The sequence below is a fragment of the Tenrec ecaudatus genome, chromosome 5 (assembly GCF_050624435.1).
Source record: "Tenrec ecaudatus isolate mTenEca1 chromosome 5, mTenEca1.hap1, whole genome shotgun sequence".
Taxonomy (NCBI): domain Eukaryota; kingdom Metazoa; phylum Chordata; class Mammalia; order Afrosoricida; family Tenrecidae; genus Tenrec; species Tenrec ecaudatus.
Genome location: NC_134534.1, coordinates 96,977,900 through 96,990,151, shown reverse-complemented (window position 1 = coordinate 96,990,151; position 12,252 = coordinate 96,977,900). Strand labels below are relative to the sequence as shown.

General features: G+C 40.4%; 1 pseudogene; it reads left to right on the top strand.

Moving 5' to 3' along the window:
• LOC142449198 (glutamine synthetase pseudogene) overlaps positions 1–3,088 on the top strand; it is a 75,182-nt pseudogene extending 72,094 nt beyond the window's left edge.
• Positions 3,089–12,252: the final 9,164 nt, after the last annotated feature.

The window sequence follows — 12,252 nt, the reverse complement described above, 5'->3', positions numbered from 1 at the left end:
CTACTGGAGGAAACTAGGCAAAGGGGACAGAACTCTAGTGTACAGTGAGTAAGCCCTTGAATGGTAATGAAGAAGCCGAGAACTGAATACACCAGCCATTCTGAGAGAGAGAGGTGGCACTCTGTTCAGTAAAAGAAACTCTGTGGGGAAGTAACTATTCTATGTCAGGTTTCCATTAGATAGCAATGGATTTTAATGGAGGGAAAGTGTTCAAAGGTTCTTCCTGTCTTCTTTTTCTTACAATTGTATTTGAATCAACAATAATGTCAAAATGAGTTATATATATGAAAAATCTATAGAATTTATCCAAGGTATTATATAAATAAACACACCTGTTTCTAGAAAGAGAACTTTACTACTATAATAGTGTCCACTTTTTCTGGTGGCATAATGGTTACTCATTGGGCTGCTAACCACAAGGTCAGCAGTTCTAAGCTACCAACTGTTCCTGAGGAAAAATACAAAATGTATACACCCATAAAGAGTTACAGCCTTGAAAACCCACAGGGCCAGTTCTGTCCTGTCCTGTAGTGTCACTATGAGTCGGAATCAACTCAATGGCAATGAGTCAGAATTGACTCAATGGCAGTGAGGTTTCTGGTTGTTTCTTAATTTTTATTTGTTGGAGTTTTTCCTAATTAGTGTATATCCTTAGAAAAATTATGACTACGTTTCAGTGTATTTCATGTTTGTAGTGCATACAGTGATTATAAACCTTGCTCAGCTAAGAAAATAGGTAAGAACTTAAAAGATGGGATCATGAAGTTCAAGTTAGATTATTAGGTATTAAAAGTAAGGTAACTATACAAATAAAATACTATAATATGATTATGAAAATTTATAGATTGCCCTTTAAAAGTTGTATGTATTCACATGTTCCTATTTTCATGAGTGCACCCATATACATGCATTTATAAATATGTGAAGCATGTGATCATGTGTTGATATGTGTGTTTCTGTTCCTGGGTACAACTTAGAGTGTTATGTCTTTTCAGTTCTAGTTAGACAAATTTTTAAAATCTATTGGCATGATTTAGCATTTAGCACAATTATCTTGTGGGCGACAGGTGTTCAATACCATTCGTCAAATTGTGAAGGAGAAACTGGGAGGCAACCGCTTCTCTAGTGGCTTCAGGAGACACTCCAGGCATGCTCTGCCTGTTTGGAACTTAGATATCAACAGTGGAATTTCATCTTGAGATCTTAGAGCTTATCACGAGCTTGATAAACACGACCTAGCTTTCCTACCCCCTCCTTAAGTAGCCCTCACGTTTGTGCTGCTAAACACAGGTCACTAGTTTGAAACTACCCACCACTCCTTTGGAGAAAGATGAGGTTTTTTTACTTCCATAAAGAGCTACAGTCTTAGAAATTTACAGAGGCACTTTTACCCTATCCTATGGTCAGTAGGAGTTGGAATCAACTCAAAGGCATTGAGTTCAGTTGCTTATTTTTTGGGGGGGTTGGTTACAAAATAGACCTTATGCCTTTAAGCTAGAGGTGTAAAAAGAAGAAAGTCAAAATAGGACATTGATTCTTCATGCTTAGTTTGTTTGGGCCAACTACTTGCCTTGGCCGAATTCTTGCTTTCCCATTGTCTTCAGTTCTTAATTTAGCTCTTAATCTCTAATTCCTCTACATGATTCTTGATGGTGTGGTGGGTTAGAGACTGAGCTGCTGAATACAAGGTCTGCATTTGAACCCACCAACTCTTCCCTGGGATAAAAATAAGGCTGTGGGCGCCTATAAGGATTTACAGTCTTGGAAACTGTAAGCCATTGTTTTATGTCATTCTATATAGGGCCATTAGAATTTATTGGGAGCAGTTGATTACATTTTTAGGTTTTGGTTTTCACTTTAAAATAATAATAGGCAGAGCTGAGCATGGGAGTGGAGCCGAGCTCATAAGCCGTCCACCTAGCCACCTGCCCTCCCTCCTGCTGGCCGGCAGCGCAGAACACCTTCCACCGTGGCCACCTCAACAAGTTCCCACTTGAACAAAGGCGTCAATCAGATGTACATGGCTCTGCCTCGGGGCGATACAGTCCACGCCATGCATATCTGGATCGATGGCACTGGAGAAGGGCTCCGCTGTAAAACCCGGACCCTGGACTGGGAGCCCAAGTGTGTGCAAGAGTTGCCCGAGTGGAATTCTGACCGCCCCAGCACGTTCCAGTCTGAAGGCCCCAACAGTGACATGTGTCTCATCCCTGTTGCCGTGTTCCGGGACCCGTTCCGCAGGGACCCCAACAAGCTGGTGTTCTGTGAAGTCTTTAAGTACAACCGAAAGCCTGCAGAGACCAATTTATGGCACACCTGTAAGCGGATTATGGACGTGGTGAGCAGCCAACACCCCTGGTTTGGAATAGAGCAGGGGTACACCCTTATGGGGACAGATGGGCACCCTTTTGGTCGGCCGTCCAATGGCTTTCCTGGACCCCAAGGTCTGAATTATTGCGGCGTGGGGGCAGACAAAGCCGACGGCAGGGACATTGTGGAGGCCCACTACCGGGCCTGCTTGTATGCTGGCATCAAGATTGGAGGGACGAATGCCGAGGTCACGCCTGCCCCGTGGGAGTTCCAGGTAGAACCCTGTGTAGGAATCGACATGGGGGCTCATCTCTGGGTGGCCCACTTCATCCTGCACCGTGTGTGTGAAGACTTTGGAGTGATACAACCTTCGATCCTAAGCCCATCCCTGGGAACTGGACCGGTGCAGGCTGTCCTGCCAACGTCAGCACCAAGGCCATGCGGGAAGACGATGGTCTGCAGTACATTGAGGAGTCCATCGAGAGGCTAAGCAAGCGGCACCAATACCACATCCGCGCCTACGACCCCAAAGGGGGCCCGGACAACGCCCAGCACCTCACGGGATTCCACGAAACCTCCGACATCAACGACTTTTCCGCCGGCGAGGCCAACCGAGGCGCCAGCATCCGCATTCCCCGGATGACCGCCAGGAGAAGAAGGGTTACTTTGAAGACCGCCGCCCCTCCGCCCACTGTGACCCCTTCGCGGTGACAGAGCCCTCATCCGCACGTGTCTTCTCAACGAGACCGGCGAGGAGCCCGTCCAATATACAAACTAAGCGGACTAGACCTCCAGCCGACAGGCCCCTCCCAGCTCTTCACCCCACACCCATGGTTCCCCTTCTCCCACTTGTTCCTACTAGCTGTAACTCAGAAGACAGAATATCAAGGTCTTTTTTATTCCTTGTGCCCAATTAATAAGACTTGTCTTTTTTGGGCCCAGGGTGGGGGAGTCACTTTCTTACTGTCTTGACACCCACCTCCCTTTCTCTGTCTGTCTGTCTCAAGCTTTCTGGAAGACTGGGGAATAGTGCATTAGTGGGGCCAGGGCCGGGAAACCATAACCACTGTTTCCATTAATCAGGTGTATTTTTCCAGTAAGCCTAGCTACCCCCAACAGACTTCTTACTTTGAGGTGGCTGGAATAGGGGATAGGGCCTGACTCATTCTGGTGGGAAATCTCATTTCTTAACAAGAATATAATCAACGTTACGTTAAAAGTGGGGACGTTTCTGAGAGGGACGGGAGGGGCCAGGAAAGAAAATGCCCTTGTTCACACCATCCTTGGTTAGGGCAAACAGCCTTGGCCTAAAGATTACACTCGGAATAAAGTGACTATTACCCCCCCCCCCCAAATAAATTGTAATAAGTACACACTGGTCTTTATCTCTGTGACAGGACAGTGTGGGCAGGTGAGAGGAAGAGGTTAACTTCATTGCATAAACCCAATCAACTTGAAATTAAACACTCTCCTGCAGTTACATTGTTCTATAATTCTTTGAACTGTTGCTTTCTTCTTTTCTTTGCCTTACCCTGCAATAGAGAGCCTGCTTTAAAAAAATGCAGAACAATTCAGTTTATTCTAGTAATCACCCTGGCCAATGTGATGATTCCATGAAATGTAGCTAAAATCTTGCCAATCCAATGAATACGTGAAATTTAAAAATTAGGCCATGTAAAAGTTTGAGCCAAGCATATTAGAGAAGACTCTTTCTGGTTTTATATGAGTGCATATCTCCTCCCGCGCCCCCCCCCCCCAAATTACATACCAATGCTACCTCTACTCGTTTTTTGTTTATTGGTTGGTTGGTTTCTAATTTATTTTTAAAATAGTTTTATTTGGATATACTTCACATACCATACAATTTAATCTTTCAATCATATTAAGGATTCTTTTTTAAATCACTTTATTGGGGGTTCATACAACTCTTATCACAATCCATGCATACATCTGCTGTGTCAAGCACATTTGTAGATGTGTTGCCATAATCATTTTCAAAGCATTTGCTTTCTACTTGAGCCCTTGGTATCAGCTCCTTATTTTTCCCCTCCCTCCCCCTCCCTCCCTCCTTCATGAACCCTTGATAATTTATAAATTATTGTTTTTCATGTGTTACACTGTCCAATGTCTCCCCTTACCCCCTATTGAATTGACTGGATCATTTGGTTCATTATCTTTGCCATAAGAATATAGCCCCCTTTTATTGAGAATTAAAACGTCTACATCATTTCAAAGGATAAAAGTATCTGACTTTGGGCCCCATGCACCAATGTATGAACATAATCCTTGACCAACTTAACGACTGGGTTCTGGTATTAAAACAAGCAAATACTGTTCCTCCCATGTGGTATTTTCTAACAAACAACACAGGGAAGTTTAAGATTCTGAATCATCTCTAAAGTCATCTTGAGAGCTATGCATATGCAGTGTTATTATACCCCTTTAGTTTGATCGCTCCAGTTGCCTCTGTTGGAGCTCTTATTTGTAGTGAGTTTGCCAGATTTTGTAGAAATGATGGATACAAGAAGGAGAGAGAGTGGATGAGCCTAAAGGGATTTGAATTTCAAAGCTCAGCTGCAGTTCAGGCTGTAACAGTAGTGATCTGTTAGTCTTGGTATGTGGCCAGAAAGATCTCATTTATCTGGTTTAGGGAATACTACAGTATATAAAATATATGCCTCTCCATTCCTTAACTAAATCTGCTGCAATACTTGATTCATTAGCTAAAGAGCTACTGGCAGAAATTTGTAATCTCACATTTGAAATTTTGAAATGTAATTTCTGTCCATAGAAGAATATTATTTTTTTAATAAAGGGTGGCATCTAAATTTAGTCTTATATAAGTAATGAACAATTGTCTGAATATTTGGACTTCGATGTGAGTGAGTACTTTAAGGAGAATTGCAGCTGGGTCCTATGACTGGGTGAGGGAAAAAAGAAACAAGCAAGAAGAAAATTTTCAAAGAACAAAAGTGACTTACTGAGATTTTGAAGTTGTCTGTAGAGGCATGGTGGAATTCCCTATGATAAATTTCCACCACTTCCTTTAATTCAATTGTGATACAGATCAGCTGTATAGAACAGAGTAGAACCACCCATTTATGTGTCTGACACCTTTTGAATATTCATGAAAGCAGACAGCCTCAATTTTCTCCGTGGAACAGCTGGTGGATTTCAACTCCTAGCCTTGTGATCTCCAGCTCAGTGAGTACGCCACCCCTGAGCTCTCCCTCCTTTTTATGCCCTCAGAGCCCCTTTCAGCCAGTTCAAATGTCAGTGTATGAACCAATGAATAAGGAAGGCCACTAAGAAATATTGATGCATTTGAATTATTGTGCTGTTGAAGAATATTGACTGCAGTAGCACGGACTCCTAGAGAAATGAACGAATCTGTCTTGGAAGAAGTATTGCTCTCCAGAATGTTCCACAGAAGCAAGGATTTCTAAACTTCATCTCAGGTGCCTTGGACAAGTTATCAGAAGTGATCAGTCTCTGGAGAAGGACATCATGTTTAGCAAAGTAGATTGTCGGCAAAAAGGAGGAAGACTCTCAAGGAGGTGGATTAACACAGTGACTGCAACATTTGGGTCAATTGTAACAGCAACGCTGTACACAGTACTTTGAAATGCCCATGTGAGAGCATGACAGAGGCAGATGACATCTGGATGATGTCACAAATGGTGGACTTACATACAGGACCCCAACTTTTATGGGTTTCAAAGATATTAATAATATTTCCCAAAGTCTAATAATGATACTGAAAGATGAATCCTGGATTTTCATTCCCACTTTACTATTTTTTAAATATGAAAATATGTTAAAGTGAAAATAAGACATTCAGTTAAAGTCTGTACACCATTATGGACTCGTGGCAATGCAAATGAGATACAGAGAGTTTGTAAGATTCTTCCCTTTACTGGACAAAATCAATTGCTAAATTAAATAAATATTAAGATTTTTCTTACTTCATTTTTCCAATTGTCTTCCTTAGAAGTGAGAAAATTCTTCTAGACAGAAATAAGTATAAAGATTCTCATTACTTTTTCTAATTAAACTGGCCACTTCTCTTTGTAATGTTTAATTATAATTATTTTCAATATAAAATACAAAGAAATAACACTCATGTACACATATATAATTCATTTACAGTAATTGTTATTTCACCAAATGTTCATATATAGTTTAATTCTCTACAGTAATGAACAAATTATAAGTATATCTCTCCTTTCCTCCTTCCCATTTGTCTCTATTTCTCTATACACACTAAAAAAATAAATCGGACATTTTCTATTAGCATGACCAATATGACATTTTCATAGTTAAAACATTGAAAATTAATTCCCTGATATTATTAATCTAGGCTATATGCAAATGCTTTAAAGTATTCTGAATTTTAAAATTTTCACAATTTATTTAAATTAAGTTCTAAAGCAGTGATTCTTTTTCTGCATTAGTTTTCTACTATTGTAGTTATACACTACCAGCAACTTAATGGCCTAGGACATCACTGGTGTCTATTAAAGGATCTTTTGTAAATGTGGCTTGAATAAAATTCTCTGGATAAAATGAAGGCTATAGCAAATGTATTTTATAAATTACTTACACAGATGAGCTTATTTGCTTTAGAAAGTTTCACTCAGTGTAGAAATTAAAGCTTCTAATGACCTTTGACTCAATTAAAAGCCCAAAGCTATCTTGGTTTATCTCTTCTTTTTAGTCAACTGATAGATATTTATTGTGTACTATTAGGGGTTTTCTTAATAATAGTAGTGAGTTTACTGACAAAAATGATGTGATCACTGACTAAAACAGCTCCCTAGCTCTATGAAGATAGAGTTGACATTTTAAATGGGGAAGTCAATATTTTTAAAATCAAAACCAAAATGCCATTATAAATAAGAACATAATTAATTTTGAACTGTGATTATAATATGTCCTATAAAACAGTATAGGGCACTATAGGAAAATCTATTAACAAGCGAACCCTTGTGGTGTTGTGGTTGCATATTGGGCTGTTAACCTCAAAGTCAGCAAATCAAACTCACCAGAGGCTCTGCATGAGAAAGAGGAGACTTTCTACTCCAGTAGAGAGGTAAAGTCTCTGAAGCTCACAGAGACAGTTCTACCCTGTCTACAGGGTTGATCAGAGTGGGACTGAATTTAGAATTTTTGTAACATGGGACACTGACCTAATCTTTTAGTGGTGGCAACAAGTGTGGGGGTGTTTATCATTGAAGACAATATGTTAAATTCATGCTCTAATGGCAAGTTATCTGAAGTAGAGAGATATGAACAAGCATCGTAGGCTGAGGGAATACCAGATACGCAAACCACTTACTCTTTCTTGAGGAATATCTGATATGCTGAAGACTTATTATTTCTCAAGGAATCTGGTGCACATCAATATACCAAAACAAAAAGAGCTCAATGCCACAGTCAATTCTGACTCATAGCAACTCTATAGGTCAGGGAAGAATTGTCCTGTGGGTTTCTGAGATTGTAACTATAGGAGTTGAGAGCCTTATGTATTTTTCCCGGAAGCAAATGGTGGTTTTGGCCTGCTGACTTTGTAATTAGCAGCCCAATGATTAACCCTCTCTGCCACCAAGGCCCCTCATGAATTAATATAATGCATAAATTAAGAGAAATTCCTGAGTGGTGCAAACCATTAATATGCTCTGCTGCTAAGTGAAAGTTTGAAATTGTGGGCCCATCTGGCAGTCCATCAGAACAAAGGCCTGGTGATGTAAGTCTGAGAAATCAACCAGTGGAAAGCTAATGGAGCACAGGTGCACTCTGGCACACACAGGGTCAACGAGAGCCCCAACCAACTGAAAACCAAGAGGTTTATTGGTTAGCTAGTGAGGTAGTTAGTTTATTGTGCCAACCTGCCCGATAAACACATGTGGGATTAATTGAAGGGTGGAGAGATAAATGGCTGGGCAAGCCTTGCCTTTCTTGGCTCTTGCTCTTTGATCATCAGACCAGTGTCTGGCTGCCTTCCTTGTTCTTTGCCTCAATTTGCAAGCTACACTATCCGAGGGACACTTAACCCATGGATTGTATTGCTGTGATTTGAGGTTCCTTCAGGACAAGCCTCACCACACCATTGGAATTTACATCTCTTGAGCTGGGGACTGTCAGACCCTGTCATCTGGCTGACTGTTGGTGACCTGCCTTGCTGGTTGCTGCCTGTGCCCAGATAGCCTGAATTACTCTACAGAGGACTACCCGACGGCCCTCAAGACTTGAAGGACTGCCAGTGTTTCACAACTGTCTCATGGGAGTGAGTTGCACTGAGTCACTTGTACAGCTTTATAATTTAATTAACTGTTTATTTCTTATGTTATACATCTATCTCTCTGTATAACTATGTATAAAATTACTATCCTTCTGGGTTAGTTTCTCTAGTGAACCCTGTCTAACACAGCTACTTAAGAAGTCAAATGGAACTAAAATGAACTTAGAGTCAGGGTGATGATAGACTGAGAGAAGACTTCATGCAGATTTTTCTTGTATGAAGATGCAAAGCTTTTAATATAGGGCAAAGATTTCATTTTTAACCTCAGATAACAAAAGCCTATAGCTAAACATAAGAAGGAAATAAGATTTAAAAGATGATTCTGGGTAGCCTCAGGGCAAGATTAGATACATCTGAGACCAGAGTGGAAAACACTCCTTTGTGCCTGGGAAAAGGATGATAAAGTGGAACTACAGAAAAATAGTTTCATTTAAATAGTATTTAGTGTATATGGTATCTGTTTGGGCATGAAGAGATGCCAAATCTTTGGTTTACCTAAATACATGTGGTGGTGGGATTCTTTGAAATGACAGAAAGTTCAGCAGCAAGTGCCTATGAGGACTCCTAGTTCAGACATTCATCTGAAGTTCAAAGGAAAGATATGGACAAGAGAAACTAATGGTCACATGATATTGCCTCTCTTGCCAACCCAGAGTAGAACAAAAGTGAACTTTGATTTGGTCTTACATCAAACCATGCTTCAGTGTTCTCCAAAGAAACAGAATCAACAGGATGTATGTGAATTGCCCTGTAGTATTTAAAGTTGGCATATGAATCTGGCAAGTCTAATATCCACTGTGCAAGCAGCAGGCTAGAATCGGAGATTTCTGTTAGAATTTGAAGTAGTATTCGTTCTTTGGGAACCCTCAGCGTTCTTTTTGATATTCAATTGATTAGATAAGGCTCATCCTCTTATCCAGGGTAATCTCTTATACTTCTAGATAGGAATCATATCTATAGAATATCTTTCACAGGACTGTCTAGACTAATGTGTGACCAAGTAATTTTATACCACAGACACACTTAGAGCACCCATAAAATATCCCATCACAGCGAGGGATGAGGATGAGTCCCCTCTCCTCCTCCCACCTCCTGGAAAAGGAGATCAAATACCTCCCCCTCAGCCCATTTTCATAAGAAGTTGGCAGTTTGAACCGACCCAGTGTCACTGCAACTAAAGGCCTGGTGATCGACTTCCTTGAACATTGTAGCCAAGACAATCCGTGGAGTACTTCTACTTTGTGACTCAAGGCGTCACCAAATGTTAGAATTAAGTCAGTGACAACAGTTTTGATTTTTTGGCTTGGCTCTTCCAAGGCAAGGGAGAGTGCTTTGAAATGATAAATGGAAGTGATAAATGCCATTCCTCATAATAAAATGTTCTCATTGTGTTTGAGAAATGGTTTTTACTGCTCTCTTTGAAAGGCTGCTGTTGCCTGACCCTGTTTTAAATGAGGGTCTAGTTGCTGCGGGTAATGGGAAATAAAGAGTCGAGAACTTGGGACTCTTTATTGCCAAGAGTGCAAGGTGCCACGTCTACTCTAAAATAACACTTATCTCTTGAATGGTGTAATTGAAGATGTCTTCATTTAATTTACTGCTAATGTTGTATTAGAAGCTAATATGAGTTGTCAGTGTATTAGTGTATTCACATTGAAAAGAATTCTTTCTGACAGTAAGTGTGAGCATCCCAAAGTCTGAATATGGTTGAAATCATGCATAAATACAAGGACTACACGATTAGTTACTTATGCAGGGAATTCACAGTCTCTCAGTGAGCAAACAATTTTTAATTCCCTAATCCATGTCAGCATTTAGTAAATGTTGGAGGGGAAAAAAAAGCTCTGACACCCAAAGTCCTTTGAAATTAGTCCAGTCTTTTGGGGGACAGTGTGTGTTGTGGGTGGAAGTGGAGTTGGGGGTTGGTAAAGCTTAAAACTAGATTTAGAGTTAGTGAACAATTGATTATGAACCATTCCTTGTAGAACATTTCTAGGTAATGCAGAAAGCAAGGAGAAAATATCATAATTTTGCTTACAATCTATGAAAAATCAATAATTTAGGCAATGATTGGTAGTCTAAGTACAGTTTTTATGTACCTTGTATAAACAAGTACATAGATTGCCTATGGGGCTGTCTTTCTTAAAATGTATCTAAATTAGACCAAGCTTTTAGATCTAACCACCAATTTATAATAATTACACAAGGAACAAATGTTAATGTAGGTGGCCCTTTTACAGCCGATGCAAGTGCTGCAGGCTCTTCAAAAGAAGTAGTGGTGAGGACAACGCAGAGGCAGCACACCAGGCTTCCTGAGCAGTAAAGTTAGGATATTCTGGGCACAGGCCCCCAGCAGGCGCACACTACCAAAAGGTTAAAAATAGTACGACCTCGCCAGAGCTGGAAGACCCCTTTAAAAAATCATTTTATTGGGGGCTCGTACAACTCTTATCATAATCCATACATCCATCCATTGTGTCAAGCACATTTGTACATTTGTTGCCATCATCATTCTCAAAACATTTGCTTTTACTTGAGCCCTTGATATCATTTTCCCCCTCCCTCCTTACTCCCCTTCCCTCATGAATCCTTGATAATTTATAAATTATTATTATTTCATCATATCTTACACTGTCCGATGTCTCCTTTCACCGACTATTTTGTTGTCCGCCCCCAGGGAGGGGGTTATATGTAGATCCTTGTAATTGGTTCCTGTCCCCTTTTTATAGGTCTGGCTAGAGTCTTTGAGCTCAGGACTGTTTGTTTGTTTGTTTGTTTGTTTCCCCAACAAACAAATGGCCGTTGACCTTGATTGGCTGGGCCCAACTATGTCCTCGCTTGACAAGGTCGTGGGCAGTCAGGCTCATGAGCTCATCATATCTGGCTTGTGCTGACTCGTTATTGAGATCTGCTAGATGGCTCTCTCTGTCCTTGTCAAGAAAATGCATTTTCAATAATACCATGAAGATGCCATCACCAAATTCCAGACCAGAAAAACAAACAAACCAGAAACAAAAATTATTTTCTTCAAAGACAATTAAAGAGAGCAAGGGAAAGGAACGGACTAAAGGAAGGAAGGGAGAAAAGAGGGAAGAGTAGGAGATTAGTAAACAAAGAGAGACAGAGAGGCGGGGGGGGGGGGGGGGGGGGCTGGAAATGGATCCCGACAGGTTAAAAGAGACTTAGGAGACATAACAGCGATCGCAATTGATAATCATATCCAGATCGCCATTCAAACTGTAAAATGAGTGCATAGGAAAATCAAGGGAATGTGACTACTTCTGAAATTGTTAATAAGAAATTATAGTTAAATTTTAAGTATAAGGTTTTGCAACTAGATTATTAAAATTTTCTGTTTGTACCACTTACAATTGAAATGATTTGGTAATTGGAATTTGCTTTAATATAATCAAGAATGGCAACGTAATAGCAGCTCAGGTGGCCACACTGAAACTGATTGATGGATCCAAAACTCCAAAATCCAAACTGCCTTCTAGTCGATTCCAAGTGTCATAGCAACTCTATACAACAGGGCCGATATACCCTTGTTGGTCTTCAAGTCTGTAAACTCTTTTTTTTCTTTTCTTTCAGAAATCATTTTATTGGGGGCTCGTACAACTCATCACAATCCATACATACAT